Consider the following 21,746-nt stretch of genomic DNA (forward strand, 5'->3'; position numbering starts at 1 on the left):
GACAAAGGACGAATCCAAAGAGAGCAACTTCCAAAGAAGATCAACCGTCAAGAGACTTACCTTGGATAGAGGTATGGAAGCTTCTTGTCCTTCTTCAAAGCTACTTCTCTTTCTTCTCTTCCTTATTCATCCTCTTCTCTTGTGTGATTGGGGATGATTGTGTAAGCCTAAAGATGAGTGTGGGTGCTTGGAGATAAGTGTGGACACCTAGAGCTGTGTCTGTCAATAGGAAAGCAAGCCACACGATGCTAAAAGTATGTGAAGGAAAGCAAGCATGCTAAAAGTAGGTTCGAAAATCAGCTCGCAGTCTGTGTGTCTAAAAGCACCGCGTCTAGTTGTGCATTTAAAAGCATGTCTAAATGTGCATCTATCAGCACATCTACACTACGTTTTAGACATGCCTATAGATGCATTTCATAGTACATATGTGCTTTTAGATGCTTCACAGAGTTTTGACATGGCTTGCCTTGGGGAGGCTTAAGTGAAGGTGTTGCATTGTTGACTTAGCTTATTACAAATTGTTATTTTTTGTCATTAATTTATGAGGCCATGGAGGAGGAGGTGTTCGATGATATGGTGCGAGATTTGTTTGCTCATCAGTCCTCCAATTACAACTCATGTAAGACAAATTTTTTGGGTTGTTTATCTATAGGATGTCTTCATCTTCAATAAGTAGCTCTAGTGTGAGGATGAATCCCTCCGTATCCACCATCACAAAATGTGGTTGGAGCAAAATATCAAATGTATGTGTGATCGATGTTGAGGAAACATGTATCGTGCACACAGAATTACACTCAATCACGTCTCAAAGTATGGAGAATGGGATGCGACCATAAACATGGTAAGTGTTTAAGAGTTAAGGTTGATTGAGATACCTAAGGGTATTCATGTGTTTGAGTTATGATCCCGTTTTAATTTGATATAGGATGCAGTGCCACACCCGCATATGTTACCCTTTTGTGAGGAGGTGAAGCATTGGCGATATGAGGTGGGATCTTTAGGAGGGACCGTTATGGATGCATGGAGTGATGGTGATAGTAGCCCTCCGCCATTACCTCATGAGGCCATGGAGGAGGAGGTGTTTGATGATATGGTGCAGGATTTATATGTCCATCAATCCTTAGTAGGTAGGGATGGTAGCATGGAGCAGGATGATCTTTTTATCGTAGCATCGAATCCACTATTTGAGGGGTGCACATTCTCTGTTCTATATGCCTCCCTTAAGTTACTAAACTTGCAGGCCATCTATGGATGGAGCAATGTAAGTTTGAATGCATTACTCAAGTAAGCTTTAAAGTCTATTTTGCAAACATGGTGAATTATGCTAGTGGGTCAATTACTTAAATGCTTTTTCTCATTTATGGTCTTCACATGTAGGCTATTGTGTAAAATGCTTCCAAGGGAGGATAAATTACTGACCTCAAGAGATATGGCAAGGCAACATGTGACCTCTCTTGGAGGATTACATTACAAGTGCATCCATGCATGCGTCAATGATTGCGTTCTGTTTTGTGGACCACATAAGGATGCAAGAGAGTGTCCTACTTGTGGAGAGGCAAGATATAGAGCAGATCTCAAAACTTTGGATGTGCCTTGTAAGGTTCTGCGACATTTTTCCATAATCCCTCGCATCCAACATATGTTCAAGTGCAAATCCATTGCAGAGCTCATGTCATGGCATTCCTCCCATCGATCAACCGATGGCAAGTAGAGAACTCCCGCAGACACTATTGCGTGGAAGCATATTGAAGACACATGGCCAAGCTTCAAGGAAGAACCTAGGAGCTTGAGACTTGGATTGGGTATGGATGGTGTGAACCCATTTGGTCTCAAAAGCACCTCTTACAGTGTATGGCCAGTGATATTGGTGAATTATAATCTTCCACCCTCTATGGCGGATTAAGAAAGGACATGTTATGTTATCCCTTCTAATTCCAGTGATATTGGTGAATTATAATCTTCCACCCTCTATGGCGGATTAAGAAAGGACATGTTATGTTATCCCTTCTAATTCCAGAGAAACATAAAGTAAAAAATCCTGATGTTTATTTGGAGCCTTTGATTGATGAGCTTGGTCTCAAAAGCACCTCTTACAGTGTATGGCTAGTGATATTAGTGAATTATAATCTTCCACTCTCTATGGCGGATTAAGAAAGGACATGTTATGTTATCCCTTCTAATTCCAGAGATACATAAAGTAAAAAATTCTGATGTTTATTTGGAGCCTTTGATTGATGAGCTAGAGATACTTTGGAGAGGTATCAAGGTGCATGATGTGAGCAGGCCTCCCTCGTCACAAGACTTCAACTGCAAAGCAGTCTTGATATGGACGAAAATATGGCAAGTGTTCAGGTAAGCATTGCACTTTTAATTATGAGTAGGCAATCGATGTGGCACCCTAAACCCACCTTCAACTCTTAATTGCGTCTATTGTTCAGGTCTCACTACATCGGGTTACCATGCATGTCTTGTTTGTGGTCCTTCGCTAGTTGCCTCATGGGTAGATGCATTGAATAAGGTAATCTATGAGAATCACCATCAATTTCTCCCACCTGATCATCCTAGATATGTCGCCCCTTGGAATGAAGTGCCCCCACAGTCACTCACTGTGGGAGATTGGATGAGAATTTGGGATGGATCCATGACTCCTCCACCATTTGGCATGGGCCGGTAAAGGTTTGTAACTATTGTGTGCTATATTGGCTGGAAATAAAGATTGCCCGCTAACATTAGCTTTTGTTTTTAGATACTCCATCTTTTATCGTTTACCATATTGGTCCCACCTCAAGATCAATCACCTGCTTGATCCCATGCATATCTCCAAGAATGTTTCATCTACCATTTGGGAACATTTGAATGGGACATGAGATTTTGTAGGCATAAGGGAGGGTCTACGCACCACAGGGAGGATGCATGAAGCTTGGCCACAAGAGAGGCCAAATGGGCATGTCTTTTTACCTCATGCACCATGGAGGTTATCAAAGCTAGAGATGGTGGCGATGAAGTGAGCTATCACTACAGTTTGTACTCCCACTGGATGCATGAAGTGTTTGAAGGGGGCCTTCACAAAGAGCAAGAAAAGAGGTGTAGAATAATTATATGGCTTGAAATCTCATGATTGGCACAAGATGCTTCAAGTAAGCATTTTATGTGCATAATATATTTTTCCTTCCAAATTTGTTAGTGAATTAGAAGCAACTAATCAACCATTCCTCGTGTGTTCAGTTCATACTACCTACTGGCATTTCTCGCAATGCATTGAAGGATGTGAAGAATTGTATTTACAAGATGGGTGAGCTTGTGAGGTACTTTATAGGATACAAAATGTGAATATTGTATTTACAAGATGGGCGAGCTTGTGAGGTACTTTACAGGATGCAAGGTGTTCATATTTCCAATATTGCATACTTTTTTCTTTCTAGGTATGTGAGCTCAAAGGAAATAGATCCCACCATGCTTGAGAATGCTTGAGTTATGTCAGTGGAGGTGGTTTGTTTAGTGGAGGAGATATTTCCACGTTCTATTCTCACAAGCCAACTACATCTCATAATGCATTTGGTGGATGAGATTGCTATATGCGGTATTGTACATGCACGATGGTTGTTCTTCCTCGAGCGATTCATGAAAACCTTGAAGGGTTTCATGAGACAAAATGCAAGACCCAAAGGTAGCATGGCCGAGGGCTGGTTGGTACAAGAGTCACTTGTATATATTTTTGAGTTTCTTGTTGATATGGATAGCTCTCTCCCACGACTATGGAGAGATGATGAAGACCTAAGGATGACCTCTATTGTGCCTTAAGGGAAAGGACACAGCAAAGTAATAGACATGGAGTTGCTTACTAATATCAACCTCTATTGCATGCTTAATAGTGATGTGATGAAAAGATGGATGACAAGATACGAGGATGCAAAGGCAAAAAGACAAGGAGAAAGGGCCCTCTTTCATACACACCATGGATCTCGTGTGCTATACCCTCAGCATCTAAGAGCACTTCCAAAGGATATTCATGTGGATTGGCTACTTGACGAAATGGAGGGAGCAGAGAGAGACAAGGGGATGCATATCACAATGGAAGAATGGGAGTATGCTAGGGGATGCATGAGCAAGGTTGGTATATAGAATGTTATGCATAAGTTTGCAGGCTTTCAACAATTTAGATTGCTTATTTAATTGATTTTGTCTTGGTGTAGTGTACTATGTTCAATGCTATATGGTGTGAGGGCAAGCATTTTCGAACACAATGGATTGATGATAAGAGAAACACACAAGATTGCGGTGTCATTGCTAGCTTTGAGGGAGCCAATGGAGCCATGGATGATTATTGTGGCATAATCCAAGATATTATTAAACTTGACTTTCGACGCTTCTTTGTGTATGTTTTGGATGTAAAGTGGTTTAAGGATGTGGTGGAAAGAGGCCCTAATGCAACAATCAAATGCCATGCAAGTGGCTTTGTAACTATTGACTCCACAAAGTTTTGGCAAAGTAAGAAGGACACACTAGTACTACTGCAACAATGTGAACAGGTATTATACACACATAAAAAAATACTCACTTTTACATATTTGATGTCTTCGATGGAAGGAAAATAACGTGATTGTATTTGTGTTTGAATTAGGTTGTCTATCAACCAATGGTGGATAATAATAGGTGGTGGCATGTCATACCTACTATGCCACGTTTCAAAGTGATGTATAGTACATTTACTTCTAATATGGAGCATATGGAGGATGATCATGGCCATGGAGGTGATGATGACCGTGATACAAGAGAGGAGGATGATCATGAGATAGGAGATATAGATATTGAGGCCATTACCCGTGAGGATGAGCCTACCATTGGTTATGCTGATTTCGATGAGCACATGAGTAGCACAAGTAGTAGTGGGTTGAATGTATTTATAGATCTCAACATTGGTTTGGATTTTGAAGTAGATAGTTTGGCAAGGGTTGATCTCATTAAGGATGAGATTGAATTGTAGCCCATCATTGATATTGGCAAAACTATTTTACATATTGTCTCATTCTCCTCACCTCACTTAATTTTTGTGTATGTGGGTTTGCAAAAAAGCATTGATATTTTTGTTAAAATTACGTGCTTTGGTAATCATGGGCAATGTTTGGAAAGCAGTGATGTACATCTATCAACCTACACCAAAATCTCACTTTCTATATTATCTATTTTGCATCTAAATCCGTGTCTAATTCACAGTGTAGATGCACTAATAGATGCGCTAATAGACACATAAATAGATGCACTATTAGACACGCTATCAGACGTGCCCATATTTTCGCTATTCTAGTAGCACCTATAGACACGCCTACTATTTTATGCGTCAATAGTTTCTTTGTCTTGTTGTGTCATTTTATTTGTCGCATTGTAATTGCGAAGCTTTGTGCACCTTTCAAACGCCATATTTTGCTTCTTTGAGTTTGGTGCTTTTCATGGGAAGAGCATGGTCGACCCTGTCCATATTGACAAATTTCTATTGCTGCTGCTACAGGATGCAACCATTCAAAAATCTTTCTTAGCATCCTCTCTTTCTTCCCCTTGATTAGTACTTTGAGGAGTTTTTGTACCCTCCAATGTGGAATGCTCTCAAGTCTTATCTTCATCTCCAACTAGGACCGCTTCATCTATTCTTGCATGTTTGCCTACACCTTTCGCATTTGATTCTTGAAGTATCTCATGAGGGGTTAAGTTGCTAACGAATTGCAGCATTGTAGAATAAGATAATGGAAGATTGTCTTGCTTATCTTCAAGGGGTAACTCTCTTGTAGGTTGGGCAGTATTGGAATCCATCTCAACCTTCGTACTACCTGTAACCTTCATCGAGGAAACTCAGCTTCACGTGGTGATGGTGCTACTTATGGATGGTCTCCTTCCATGCATGTTGGAGTAATTGCTTTGATTGAGCTCCTTCATGAAAGTAACAAGACAAATTTTACTCGTGGTGGTTTAAGTGGTGTATAACACTTTTATCGAAGAGCTTTTGGTGGCTAGAACGTTTGATTACCTCTTTCTTGATTTGTTTCTTGCGTTGATGCTCATCTTTAAGCAAGTCAGACTCTAGCTTTGAATGAGTATGCATTGCAAGGGACTGAAGAAATTCTTTTCTTTGCCTTTGCAACAGCAGAAGTTCAAGATTTTTAGGATTTGATTAAGCTGCATCTTGTGAAATTTGTAGAATATATCCATTTGTTGGCTACATTGAATGACGTTAGACTCCATGTAAGATGAAGAAAAAGAAAAATAGGGAAAGAGATGGGGAGGCAACCCATTTGCAACTCATGTGAGGATCAGGAGAGCAAGAGGGAGGGGAGGTCTATTATTTCTCTATGATGATGGAAGGAGGTTAGACGTCTTTGCTATATTAAAATATAAGGCTTCATTAAGAGCTCTTTAGTTATTCATGGAGCATTCCACGTGGCTGAAGGAGAGGCTAGATTTTCATTTGATTCCACAATGCTACTTGCCTCAAGACAAAACCACATTTCATGCATATTTAAATAATAATAATAATAAAATTTTCTATTAATTTCTCTCATTAGTAAACTTGAAATTGCACATTCATTATTTGGCTAAATACACAAAATCAATAAGTCATATATTAGTCTTTCTCTTTGCATAATCCACAATATAGACGTGCATTAAGTAGAGATAAAATTCATTTTCATACTTTAGTGCTACACATAACGTGGAAACACGTGTCAATTGACCACGTGTCAGTTGCAAGGGCTAGGTCGAAAGAAACTTCATTGTGTCCAATTGATGAAATATCTAAGAAGTCTTAGGGGGTGCACTATCACGTGAGTTCAAGGGGTACTTTAAAAATCCCCCAACCAAAATTTCTCCCTCAAAAATATACCCCTATTTACTGATGAACTAACCCATTCTTTTCTAGAATTGTAAAACCCATCTCATTATGGGGATGCTTTAAAGGGCCATAGTCATTAAATTATTTTTATTTCGTTTAAAAGAATAGAAAGAGCACATGCGTCTAAAGTAGGCTCGTATTCAAGATTCAAATAATAAATCTTAGGCTGAAATAGATGCCTTGCACTCTTTTATGAGGTAGGAATAGAAAATGATGGCAAAATATCCATGTAAGGGGGGGGGATATGTAAACCCATATCTAATGTGCATCAAGGTCTAAAATTTTAAATCCTTTATCTGCGAATATTATATGATTAAAATACATCCTTTTTCTATACAGTCTATAACTCTTTTCCAAAAAAAATTATAACACCCCTTTTAAAATATTTCTATTAATAACGTTTTTTTAAAATGTCCTATTGGAGGAGGTTCACCTAAAAATATGTAAATCAGCATGTGAGTCCAAATGAAAGGGTTTTTTATTTCAAAAGTTAAGGAAAATCTACAAAAATACATTTACATAAGGGTTTTTAAATCTTACGACTTTTGCAAATACTTTGACAATTGCACTGCATCACAGTTCTTCACATCCTAAACTTGAATCAAAGCTGTTTGAGTTGGAAACCTTGGTGGTCTTCCAAAGAAAGACTCAATTGGACTTATTCGAGTAGACTCCTAAATTGTTGTATTGTATGCTGTAAGTACATAAGGAAAACAAACATCCCAATTCGTATGTTGAGGATCCACATACATTGCTAACATCAATTTGATAGTCCGATTGAGCCTGTCTGTCAATCCATTGCAGTCTGAGTGAAGTGGACTTGTGAACTGCTATATGATGTTAAGCTTATCATTTACAATCCTCATCACCTAGGACTTAAAATTCAATCGTTGGTCTGATAGTATAAATTTTGGGAAACCATGCTATAGAATGACATTGTCAATCAAGAACTTTGCCGCATCCGATGCTCGTGCTATTGCCAATGGTTGCGCGATCACCGAACAACTGACATAATCTATCAACACTATGATATAGGAATTTTCACCTTCAGACATTGGGAATGTTCTGGCTATATCATATGCTATCAGTTTGAATGGCTCTGATCCTGTGATGGACTGGGAATCTCCTACTGGTTTTCTAGTTGGCTACTTATACAACTGACAGACCGGACAAGATTAAAGGTATCTATGAACTGACAATCTAAACTTTGGCCAAGAAAATTCGGATTGCAACTTCTCTGGCTTAACGAAGCCTAAATGTCCACCAAATAGATCATCATGGAATGACTTCAAATAGAGATTTTGGTCAAAAGGTTGTGGCAGATAAGCCACCTAAGCTAAGCCTAAGTGACCTTAGGTTAGTCTATGGTTAGGAGTTTGACATTTGGCAAGATACGATTTAACTGTGGTTAGATTAAAGATCACCATGGTTAGGTACAGTTGCTTGGACCATAGTTAAGTTTGATAACCTTGGGTTAATTCATTTGGTTCCGAAGACTGACACATGGTAGAGTGCCAAATAAGCATGCACAATCAGCAATGCCACCTAAGCATATAGCCCTTGCCAAGCACAGTTTGGAATTCAGCATGTGAATTCCTGTGCCACATCATTAAGGGCCATTTCTCGATCAAAACTTCAACAAGCCGTAACTTCCAATCTAGGAATAATTTGTGCACGCTCCAAAAATGAAAATTGATCCTCTTTTTGAGCTCTATGCGTGTTATGTTAGAATCATTATATGCAATTAGACACTGCCAATATTGAAAGAAATCAATTGGTAAGACCTTTGCAACAAGTGGAAAAGCAAAGCATGAATGCACACATCACTGTCATAAGCATGTCAAAAGTGCAAGTGCATGAGATGACCATAGCACAGAACACGACATCCACACATAAAGCACCAAGGAACATGGAAGAACAAAGCATCATGCATCAAGCTACATCGAGTAAAGATGCGAATGCCATTGACATCAAGCATTGAGAAGCAACATCCTTGCCACCTTCAACCCATATGTTTGTAAATCAAAACTGACCACCTAAGAATAGCCATGTAAGCATCCAAGGGAGGATTTTATCTTGTAATACCCACACTTAACCACCTTATGTTGAATGCACTAAGGGGAGGTGATGGATTTGTAACTCACATTTAACCACCTTGCAGTAGCCAAAGGATCATGGCACCAAGGGGAGGTGTTGAGATATGGTGCCATGAGCACATAGATTAAAGGATAAGGTATGTGCTAAGGAAAGAATCAAAGTAGCCACCCTAGGATGTGGACTACATGATGTGGAGATGTGGAATGAGGATATCCACAAGGACAGATGTGGACCAGAGGATCCCACAGATGTTGACTATTCAAAGGGCACTCTCTATATAAGAGGCCTATCATGTATTGTTGAACACACATTGCAAGAGATATAGATTTGCTATCTCCCTCTCATGTCTTATTCAGTGTGCTTTGAGCCTCCTTAGTTCTTCCTCTAATCTTGTGTGCACTAAGGCTAGTACGATATGCACTTTGACAGGTGCTATCCTCATGATGATATACCTCTACCTCAGTGTACTTTTCAGTACCATTAAGCGATAACACTTGCATCGCATTTACTTGTTTTTTGTGAAGGTCTATTTAGGGCTTTAGCTCCCGCTTGTTTATTTTCAGGGTACTTCCAAGCAACATGGTCTTTGCCCAAACATTTGAAAAAAAGATTTTTCTATCTAGCCTTTCATAATCCTCTTTCATTAAGAGAGGATAATTTTGTGTTTGAGGTTTCTTAGGTTGTGCCTGCTTTATTGCACTCCTTTTCTTCCACATTGAAAATTGGTGGTTTCAAGTCCTTAAAAATGTTAAAGATTTCTCTAAGTCGAGAGGTGGACCTCTCAACTTGATTAGGAGCCATTGGCGATTTTTCCATAGGAGCTAGCGATTGAGAATCGGCTAACTTGGTTATGACTTCACCTAGGATTTTTAAAGTATCAATAATAGTTCTTAATTGTGTTTCCATATTTTGTGTTTGAGTTTCAAGTTTAGTGAATTCTGCACTAAAATTCCATAATCACCATAATCTATGTCTTCCATTTCCACGTTATCCTCGTGCGTTTCATTTTGTGCTTCCTCATGTATTTTTTCTCCAGCTATAGCTTTTCCTTTTCTAGCCCTTCCCTCACTCTCCCTAACCATTTCATCCCTTTCTGGAGTTAACATTTTCAAATGCGAGTTTTATAGATTTTTATAAAGCAGATAGCTTTTTCTAAAGAAAAATATGATTGCCACTTTCCTGGAATTTTCTCAATGGGCTTGGATTTATCTTCTTGCTTTCTTTGATTCAGGATCTTTAGTTTTGACCCCACTATTTTTGCTTTCTTCTATCTCAAACTCCTTGATATGCTTTTTTGAATTTGGCGAGGCTAAGTAGGTTAGAAGAGTTAGGGTCCTTTAGAAAAGAAATGAGGGGTGTTTTAAGTCCTTGGGAGTGAAAAAGAGAACCTTAGAGAGTGAGGATGGTTAAAAAGGGAGTGATGAGGTGGATTTTCCAAAGGCTAGTGACCTTTGATGATGTGGCAATTTCTTTGTCTACTGTAGTGCCTTCTCTATCATTGTTTGGAACGAAGGCACCAAGGATAGAAGATAGAAGGTTCATGATGATGAAATTTTCTTGTTCTCTCTATGCTTACTTGATTCTATCCGAGTCTTTTTTAATAGAAACCAAAAGATATGGCCTTGCTTCTCTCAGCATAGCATTGCAACGAGCAAAAGGGAATTCAATGCTTGGTATTCTAGTACAAGATTTGATCACATGCTTGGGGGCAAGTAGCAAAGGTCCTATCTACAATCGACTATCATTTATGATAATTGCTAGGCTGAGACTTATTTTCTATCAGATATCCCACAATGCCAAAGTGACGACTCTTCTAGATCTAGGCCTTTCAACTAGCAATTTTGTATGAGGATAGATGAGCTCGACCAGCCTCATTGATGTGAAAAATATGAATCCCTCCTCGATGCTCACAAGTTGTTTACTAGCTTGAAGGCTACGTGATGGGGCTCCACAATTACACAATTCCCAGTGAAGACTTTAGATTTCCATCCCCAAATCTTTGTTTGTGTCACTAAGTCTGTCCCGGCATCCGGGCACTCGACGTAAGTACTTGCAATGGAATTGAAGGAATCCATCGGTAGCATAAAACTTCAATGCTCTTCCATAGCACTTATCTCTAGATCCATTACCACCTAAGGAGATGGTGAGCCTCAAGCTTTGATACCAATGTCATGAAACAAAAGAGGACTCCTAGCTGCTGTGTAGGTCCCCTCGAGCTCTCTCATTTTTCTTCTTTCTTTTTGATCTCTTTCTCTAGAACCTCCCTCCTTGCCCAATGCTTACCACTTGGAGCCCACTTGAGTGTCACATGTCCATAAAGGACCTTAGTACCTTTCTACCCTTTAGGCCTTAACATTGCACTCCCCATTCTTGCCTAAGCCTTGGATAGTTCCTAGTCCCTGACCCTCTAGGCTCCCATCAACCAAGCATTGTCGAGCCCTCTCGATCCTCAGACTTTCATGATTATGGCTGATGTAATAGAGAGTCAAGCCGCATAACAAATTAGTAGATAACTAAAAATGTAGCTATCACAGCAGAGATTCCATGACAATGGCCAAAAGTAAGGCAACAAGGGGGCATCCCTGCCTCACAGAGCGGCAAAGAGGAAAAGAGTAATAATGATAAGCATTTATAGACACGATAGCCGAAGCATTAGAGAAAAGAACCTTGGTCATCTTGCAAAATCCATCCCTAAATCCAAGCCTTTTCATGATCCTAATCATAAAATTCCAACTAATCCTATCATAAGCTTTTTTGATATCTAAATTGAGCATTACAAAGGATTTGATTGCGTGACAACATAATCTATTGAAAGTAAAACATTAAGAATAGCTCAATGAATATTGCATCTGTCGGGAAGAAAACCAAACTGAAATCAATGCAGAAAATGAGAGAGAAGAAATTTGACCCTAAAAAATAGTGCTTCTACCATGGTCTTGTATGCCCGATTAAGCATGGTAAGTGGGCGCCAATCCAAAGGGAGAAGCCGATTAGGATTCTTAGGAATGAGCTTGCATTAACTGAAGTAGGCAAGGGGCCAGTTGCACATGAATAATTGAGAAGGGAAATAATTAAAAACATCATATGTGACACTACTCTCTTTCATTTTTCAAGTCAACTACATATCTCTCTAAAAATAGTATGACTATACACATGCCATGCTCATGATTTCTCTTAAAATATAATATTGCTCAAAAACAATTTTGAGTGAAATGCCTAGGATGAAGCCCCTAAGAAAAATTATACCCTAGTATATTGATCACATCATACATCCATTAGAGGAGGAGAATAAGGACAAGACAAAGCTAGATTGATGGCCCAGTGATGTAAAGGTGGGAGTGGGAATGGATGGAAGTGGAAGTGGGAATAGGGATGGGGGTGGAGGATAAGAAGAGGTGAGTAAGAAGTCAAAATGGAGGGTAATAAAATTTCGGGTGGGAGTAGATGGAAGTGGAAATGGGTGTGGGAGGAAGAGTGGGGAAGTGCCAACCAAAGAGGTAAAGAAAGGGTCAATTGATAGGACCAAGCATCTCTAGTTGGACAAAAGGAATGGATTGGAGTGGGAGTGGGAGTGGGGGTGGGGGGGGAGGTGGAGGTGGGAGTGGGAGGGCACACAAAGGGGAGTGGGGGAGTTCAAGGAGTGAACTACAAAGTTCACACCACAAAATAGTCAAGGTGTACAACATAATGTGATTTGATAGGTTGAGGTGGTCCCCAACCTGTCAAATCCCACTCTATTGCACAATTTTTTTTTCGAGCCTTTTTTGCCTTTTGTGGGCCTCTAGTTGTTCGTTTTCAGCATTTTGGAAGCTGTTTCGAGGGCTTTGTCCCACTCCAAATGTAGTGGTGAGGGAAAAAACACCAAATTTGGCACCCTTGTCAAATATAATAAAGTATCTTAGGTTTTCTCATTGAATGCACATCTTCCTAGAACACGTACTTTGTTAGTTTGGTTTTAGGAATAGGATTGAGAAAGTTGGAGAGGGAAGTGAAAGTGGGAGAGTGAAAGATGAAATTAGGGATTAAAGTGAGAAAGTCACAGAGTTATAGCCAGCCAAAAGTCATGCCGAATGGGAGTGATAGTGGGAAAGTGTGGTAAAACCAAGAGCATCAAAGTGGGAATGGGAGCAAGAAACTAGGAGTCACTGTGGGTGACTTGCAAGGAATACTGACACATCTGCTTTGTCCTGCACCCTAGGCTTCTTAGGTGGTGGCATGGGCATAGCAACTATGTCCATGATGGGCTAAATAATAGGGACAAGGATGATTGTACTCATTTGGGCAGTCTGATTTTCGAGAATCCTCTTCAAAAGCTTCTTGATATCGAGGAGGTTTTCAAAAGTAGTCTGCTCATTTTGGGAGATGCGCGGGTCCTCTCACTAGGAGGGATGGTCTATCCCTCATGGGGAGGGGAAGTGTGCTACTCTTGGTCATGGCAAGGAGATCTATGAGTAGCTCTATTGTGGATGAGGGGAGGACGTCCCATGTTGCTCCTCCTCATAGGAATTGCCTTCCTAGGAGTTGGGGGTTGGCTCATGGGATTTTGGGAAGGGCTCATAGGACTTCTTGGAGGGCTCATGATCTTGGGACTTGGGAGAGGGCTCTCAGAGAGGGAAAGGCTCACACAACTTTGTGGAGGGCTCATGGGAGTCTGGGGAGGGCTCATAGGACTTGGGGGAGGGCTCACAGGACTTAAGGGAGGGCTTGTACTCTTAGGAGATGCGGGAGGGACATGAGAGTTGGGGGAGGACTGACAAGAGGTAGGGGTGGGCTCACAAGAGCACTGATGGTCTAGGTGCCACCGGACCCATAGACGTTCATGTGCGTAGATGCCATGGAGGCCATGGAGCTCGAAGAAGAAGGGTGGAGGCATCATCATGTGGGTATCATAGTGTTCTTGACTCGTGCCATCAAATAATGAGGGTTAGAGTTTTTAAAAACGTTTTATATAGGACATCACCTTTTTTATACCCCTTTCAATTAAATTTATGGTTCCAACCTGCCCCTTGCCCCCATCCTTTCTAACCCCCCCATCCACGCCCGTTCCCCCCCCCCCTTTTCTCTCTCCCTCCCTCACCCTGTCCCTACCTTCCTCAACCTCCCTACCACCCACATGACCTCCCCACCCCATTCCAAATGCTACCCCATCACATCTCACATAGACCTTGGACTCCAAGAGAGTACACAAATTGTGGTCAAAATGTGCAAGATATTCGTTTCATAGTTGTATACAATTACACCATAGCTTCTTTTTCTAGTTGGACCCATCTGCTCCCTTGTCTCACTCTACCTTGCAACCAACATGCGACTCTTCTACTCCCTATGGATGCTTTTCAAGCACTATGAAGTTCTGTTCTTTGATACAATTTGAACTACTTTTACAAGTTTTGATGCCTTTTCCTTTTCAAATTTCAAAGTCCCACCTAGTAAACATTTAAAAATCCAGTTGAACATCTCATGCAATGCACTGCTATGAGTGACACCACCACCATGCCTTGAGTTCTTGAAGTAGGCTCCTTGCGGCTCTATAGTGCAACTTCTCCATTCCTTGTGTATTCCAAAAGGAAAAAGGGCCCCAATTCTATACAAAGCATGGTCCATGTGCTTAGAGAATATGCTACAAACATGATAAACATCCTTTCAGCAACAACAACAAACAATTTTAATAAAGCAAGTGCTAAATATTATGATGGTGAAAAGATTACCATGTAATGCATAATGTGTGACTCCCCCCATGATTTCACCATTAGTTACATAAACTCTTTCACAGCCATCCTGAACCTTTCATAATACATCTCATCAATTTGTCCCTAGCGAAGCATTTTTATCAATATGTTGACCTTTGTACATACTTTAGCTCTCAAATTTGATACTTGAGGATGTGAAGCCTTATTGGTTATGCATTCACACAATGCTTTCCAATATGCCCAACCCAAGGTACTTTGAGACAATGTATGTTTGTCTTTGTCAAGATTGTGAAAAGATAGGAATCTCCTTGCCTTTGCTCCACCCATGGACACTTTGGCAAGAAGACTCTGTGCTGCCCTAGACATTTTCTTGTCCTCCTTAAGTTTGACATGTCCTCCATGGAATCCCATCTCTAGTATAAAATTCTTAGCTCTTCCAATGCATCGTGCAGATTCTTCTTGCAGAATTAGATTCCAAGCATAAACAAGATTCAAAATATAATAACTTATTAAGTATGTGCAGTTTTATGTGTAAAGTACATGTGTACTATCTCTTTATGGGCTGGACTATGAAGAGAGTGGGAGAGAAGGAAGGAGTCTCACTTGCGGCTTTCTCACATACACAATGGGGGAATATACACAAAGGTGGAGGCTGAAAATAGTTTTCCTCTTCTTAGTTGTGAAAGCCAAAAGAGCTCTCTAAGTACAAAAGAATAGGTGAACCCTATATGTGGATCTCAAACCAAACTCAGCTAACTAAGGTGGCATACTAACTGAGCCACTAACTAGAGTACATAAAGATAGCTGTCATCTAGCTATTATTCATGGGTGGTGTACCAACCGCATCTATAGCTAACAAGTCGGTGACATAAATGCACAATGGTCACCCTGGCATATCAGGAGTGGAGCTCGATATCTCAACACTCCCCCTCGAGCTCAATCCCAATTCCTACACACCAAGCAGGTCTCTGAACTTGCGCAGCTTCTCTGCACCTAATGACTTCATGAATATGTCAGCTACCTAATCCTTTGTGCTGACATAAACTAGATCAATAAAACCTACAAGAACCTTCTCCTGCACATAGTGGTAATGCACCTCAATGTGCTTTGTTCTAGCATGATATACTGGGTTATTTGCCAGGTGTATACTACTCATGTTGTCATAATAAATGACAACTGGCTTATCTATAGACTGATGCATATCATAAAGTAGCTTATGCAACCAAGCTACCTCACATGCAGCCACTGCTGCACCCCCATACTCAGCCTCTGTGCTCGACAAGGAAACTGTAGGCTGTTTCTTACTGCTCCAAGTGACTATAGCACTCCCAAAAGAGAACACATATCCATTGGTAGATCGTCTATCAGAAAGACTGCCAGTCCAATCAACATCAGTGTATCCATGCAACTGTATCTGAACTCCAATCTCATAAAATAGCCCATACTGCAATGTGGACTTCACATACCTCAGTATGCATCTAACCATGTCCAAATGAGGTTTCCTTGGAGCCTGCATAAACTGACTTACCAACCCAACACCATAGCTCTGGCCTGGTAATAGTCATATAAATCAAACTTCCAACTATGCATCTGTACATAGTAGGGTCTTCTAGAAGCTCACCTGCATCTGCGCTCAACTTCACATTCTACTCTAAAGGAACTGAAATAGGCTTACAGCCTATCATCCCATATTTGGATAGCATGTCCAATCCATATTGCCACTGCAAGAGCCATATCACACTTGTGGATCTAATCACCTCAATGCCCAAGAAGTAATGTAGCTCTCCCAAATCCTTCATCTCAAACTTCTACTTCAATAGCATTTTCATATGAAGGATATCTTCATCACTATCACCTGTGATGATCAAATCATCAACATAAATGACAAGCAGCATAATGCCTTTCTCTATTTTTCTCACATAAAGTGAGAAATCTGCCTTGAAAATTTGAAAGCCAATAGTGACAAGATACTATCCTATCTTCTCAGACCATGCTCTCGGTGCTTGCTTCAAGCCATACAAGGCTTTCTTCAACCTGCAAATAAACTCAGGATCAATAGCATGAACATAACCTGGTGGCTGCTCCATATAGACCTCTTCTTGCAAATCACCATGCAAGAAAGCATTCTTTACATCCATCTGAAGTAAAGACCATCCCTTTGATGTAGCCATAGCAATGACTGCTCTTACGGTTGCCATCCTTGCAACCGGACTGAATGTTTCTTTATAATCAATGCCATATGTCTGTGCATACCCCTTGACAACTAATCTTGCCTTGTATCTGTTCATAGAACCATCTGCATTGTGCTTCACCTTATAAACCCACTTGCAGCTAATTGCATTTTTGTCTTTAGGCAAAGGCACCAATTCCCATATAGCATTTGCTTCCAAGGCATCCATTTCTTCATCCATGGCTTTCTCCCATTTTTCTTTTCCCATGGCTTGCTCAAAAGAAGTGGGTTCCGGTTCATGTATCACTTTGACCATATAGGCATAGTGAATGGCTGTAAATCCATCATATTTCAGCCTATCCATAGGATACCTAGCTTTGGTAGACCTGTGCAAAATAGGCTCACTACCAGGTGCTCTCAAAACATCCCTCGTCTTCTTTACTCCAGGTGTAACAACAGAAGGAATACCCAACTCATCATCAAGGCTATGTTCCAAGCCACTGGATTTACCATCCACATAAGAGTGACCTGCATTCACATCAACCATGGGCTGATCTACTTTCTCTTTTCCTTTTTGTGATACTTGCATACCACTATTTGCATTGTTTTGAGGAGATCCTCTTGATCTCAATCTGCTTGTCCATGGCAAAGTATGTGAACCACTGCTAGAGGACACTACAGGTCCACTAATATTTTGTGATTGCTACTGTGAATTCTGTGCACCATTACCATTTTGTGCATCTACATCATCAATCACATTTATTGGTTTATAGCAGCTGCTCATCTCATAAAAAACAACATCTCTACGCATTATAAACTTACGAGTAGAGGGGTTATAGCATCTATACCCTTTCTACTGCAGAGAATAACCAATAAAGATGCACTTCTCAGCCTTTGGTTCCAACTTGGATCTCAACTCATCTGCCACATGAACATAGGCAATGCAACCAAAAACTTTCAAATGAGAAATATCTGGTTTCCTACCAGTATACCTCTCGTCTGGCGTCATGCCATGTATTGCTGCAGTGGGAATCTTGTTCATTATGTAGACTGCTGTAGCAATTGCTTCAGCCCAATAATAATCTGGTAGGTCTTTTTCGTTGAGCATGGCACGAGATACCTCTCCAATATACCTGTTTTTCCTTTTTGCAAGTCCATTTTGCTATGGGGTATGACTACATGAATATTGTTGCTTTATGCCATGCTCCTGTAGGAAACTTGCAAATTCATTTGAGACATACTCTTCCCCTCCATCTGACCTTAGGCATTTTATTTGCAGGCTTGTTTCTTTTTCAACCATAGCTTTAAAAGCTTTGAAATGCCCAAACACTTTACTTTTATTTTTCATAAAATACACCCAAACTTTTCTGCTGTAGTCATAAATAAAAGTGATAAAATAATGACAACTTGCAATAGATGCAGCTTTAGTAGTCCACACATCAGAGTGGATTAATTCCAATGGCCTCTAACTCTCTTGAACATGTCTAGGAAATGGTTTCCTTGCCTGTTTTCTAAATTGACAGGCTTCACATACCTTATGCATTTCTACAATCTTGAACTTGGGCAATCCTGCAATAATATTTTGGGCCTACGTTAATTTAAGTCACTGTACATTAACATGACCAATGCGTTTATGCCAGATATCAATATCTACAACTACACTGGTCCCATATGCAAACATTGCTATGCTCAATTCAGGCATGTCTACATCCAACGTAAACATCCTACTCTTCTTCTTCCCTTTTGCTATCAAGCGACCTTTATTTTTCATATCCTCAACAAAGCATCCATGAGGATGAAATCTCACCTGCAATCCCTGCTCAACCATTTGACTAATAGAAACTAGGTTCTTTGTGATATTTGGGACGTGAAATACATCAGACAAGTATTTCTTTTTTCCATCCTGCATAGACAAAGGAATTTTACCAATTTGCACTATACAATGTGCAGTATCATCACCAGTCTCCACAAATCTTGGTCTTTCCATTTTCCTTGGATCTTGCATCCATTCTGCATGACCTATCATGTGGTCTGATGCACCTGAGTCAACATACCACACATCATTGCTTTCTTCTACACTTGTCACAAAGTTGGTCATGTGCTATACCATAAACAGATGCTCATTTCTGTCATCACCATGTCTAATAGAGGATGCATAATTGCCTTGCTGCAATTTTCCAATCATGATGTCATTCTACTTTTTATAGTAGTCTTTAACCATATGACCCATTTTACCATAGTAGTAGCATTCAACATTGTTGTTTGCATTTTGGCCTTTCTGCCATCCACCACGACCTCTTTGGCTCCCCCTGCCTTTAAGGTTATCACATCCTCCTCCATAGGACTGGTTTTCTTGAATTTGCTACATATTCTGATTTTGCCATGCCTCTAGATTAGCCTGCTCTACCTCTGCCTCTACCTCTTCCAGCATTTGAGTAGAAGACAGTTTCTTTTGAAGTTCCTCCTGAAGAAGATGCACCACCATTTCTCTACTCTTCAGAAATTAGAAGAGCAATCAACTCCCCAAAATCAAGAAAATTCTCATGGACGGTAATGGATGTCCGGAATTAAGCATAATCCTTTCCTAGACTATTCAAGGTCATAGAAACTAAATCATCATCTTCCACTAGCGACCAAATAGAAGCAAGTGCATTTGTAATCTTCTGCACCTTCATGTGGTACTCATTGATGCTCATATTTTCTCTCTACACATTATGCAACTCCTTCTTGAGCTGCATTTTCCTGGCTTGCATATTTGTGCTATACATTTTTGTCAAAATATCCCACGCCTCCTTTGGCATGCTTGCATCCTGAATATGCACAATCATAGAATCTAAAATACTGATAGATAGCTAGTACATAACTTTTCTCGCTCTCTCATGCCAGCCTTTAAATGCCTACAACTCCTATTGATTGGGAACATTAGGAATAACTGGTTCTTGTTCAGCTCCAGTAATGAACTCCCAATAGCCTTTTTCCTTAAGGATATTCGTCATTCTAAACTTCCATGCTTGGAAGTTGTTCTTGTCAAGCTTTTCAGTGACAATCTGTGAAAGAGCATCAGATGCCATTACAGAACACTGTAAATATTTTGTCACTGCAAAAAACACAACTTTTGCCTCACAAGGGCAAATCTGCAAAACTTATGAAAGTGGTATTTGACCACACAGTCACTTTCTAGTGATGATTATGCATCAACAGGCAATAAGAATGATTCTATCACTCCCAATATCTCTGCCACAGGCATATGATGTAATTTCTGCGATAACTTTTTACCGACCTGTAGAACAGTGGTCACACAGCAAAAACAAGGCACGAACTGAATTCTAATACCATGTGAAGAGAGTGGGAGAGAAGAAATGAGTCTCACTTGTAGCTTTCTCACATACACAATAGGGGAATATACACAAAGTTGGAGGCTGAAAATAGTTTTCCTCTTCTTAGTTGTGAAAGCCAAAAGAACTCTCTAAGTACAAAAGAATAGGTGAGCCCTATATGTGGGTCTCAAACCAAACTCAGCTATCTAAGGTGGCATACTAACTGAGCCACTAACTAGAGTACATAAAGATAGCTATCATCTAGCTATTATTCATGGGTAGTGTACCAACCGCATCTATAGCTAACAAGTCGGTGACATAAATGCACAACGGCCACCCTGGCATACCACGAGTGGAGCTCGATATCTCAACATGGACAAGATGGGATCCCAATTTTGATTCTTCTTGAAAAAATTGGGAACTTGTGTTTGGCTTAAAGAGAGAATGCCATTCTCTTACTATAATCTAGCCTTTTGCTTACATTGAGAACACAAGCAATAAAGGCACGTGAACATTGCATTTGCCCTTGGATCACAACCATGCAAGAACTTGAGGGTTTTCAAATCACTACCAAGATGCCATTCAACTCGAAAGGCTCCATGGCCATCTACTATCAATGTTTGCCCTTCCTCTTGTCCTCGGATAGTTGATGGGATTCCTGTTCTGTCTATAACCCACTTCAATATCTCGTGGAACTCTTTCAAAGTCTCAAATGCTACAAGCCACCACTTATTTTTTATCTGATTGAATTGATAAATCTTGCTCTACATCATCCCCTTGAACAAAGGCTAAGGCTTTGTTCATAATGCAGATGCTCAGTCTCTATAACTTTTGTTTTTTCACCAACTGAGCTTCATCCATTTTGATGATAAATATGAGCTTGCAATTGCATTATGTACAACAAAAGAGAGAAATAGTTAGGATAAACATGATATAGGAATTGAAGTAAGTAAAGTGCAATGCTGTAATGGATTTCCACTTTTACCATCTTCTCTCATGCCATAGAATTTGACCATTACTTGTTGTAGTTTGTCAACTTCTAAGTAGACATTGTGGAAATCATTCATATCAAAGGTTTGCGAACCAGATTTCTTTTAACTCTTCCAAGTCATTGTGCCCCTTATGAAATGGTACCCTCCAAGCATTTATCTTGCACATGGATTGTGTCTCAGAGTGCATGCCTCATAGACCAAGGTGTGGGTGGTGGTGGCAACATAGACTTCTTATACTCTCCTAGAATAGTAGACTTGAAATTTTTAAAAATAGATGTGTAAGATTCATGACTTACACCAGCAATATCACAAGATCCAAGCTTCTCCTTTGCATCTACAATGTCCTTGAAATCCAAATGCATATGTAGGCATTTGTGACGGGTTCCTTAGTATCCCAATGACATTGCCTGACTTAAATAAACTAGTAAGAGCTTATGAACAACAATCAACACATCCCCATCCGTTCTTCCAATAACATCTTCTATGAAGTTCCTAAAGAACACAAGAAAAACTTAGTCACAAATATTGTAGCACAAAAGAGTGTAATTTCATTGGATCATTGGATAACCAACCTTGTAGCCCAGATTCTACTCTTTCTAGCAC

This window comes from Dipteris shenzhenensis, chromosome 26, assembly GCF_047967505.1.
Source record: "Dipteris shenzhenensis isolate YYH24624 ecotype China chromosome 26, Dip_SZ_1.0, whole genome shotgun sequence".
NCBI classification, from domain to species: domain Eukaryota; kingdom Viridiplantae; phylum Streptophyta; class Polypodiopsida; order Gleicheniales; family Dipteridaceae; genus Dipteris; species Dipteris shenzhenensis.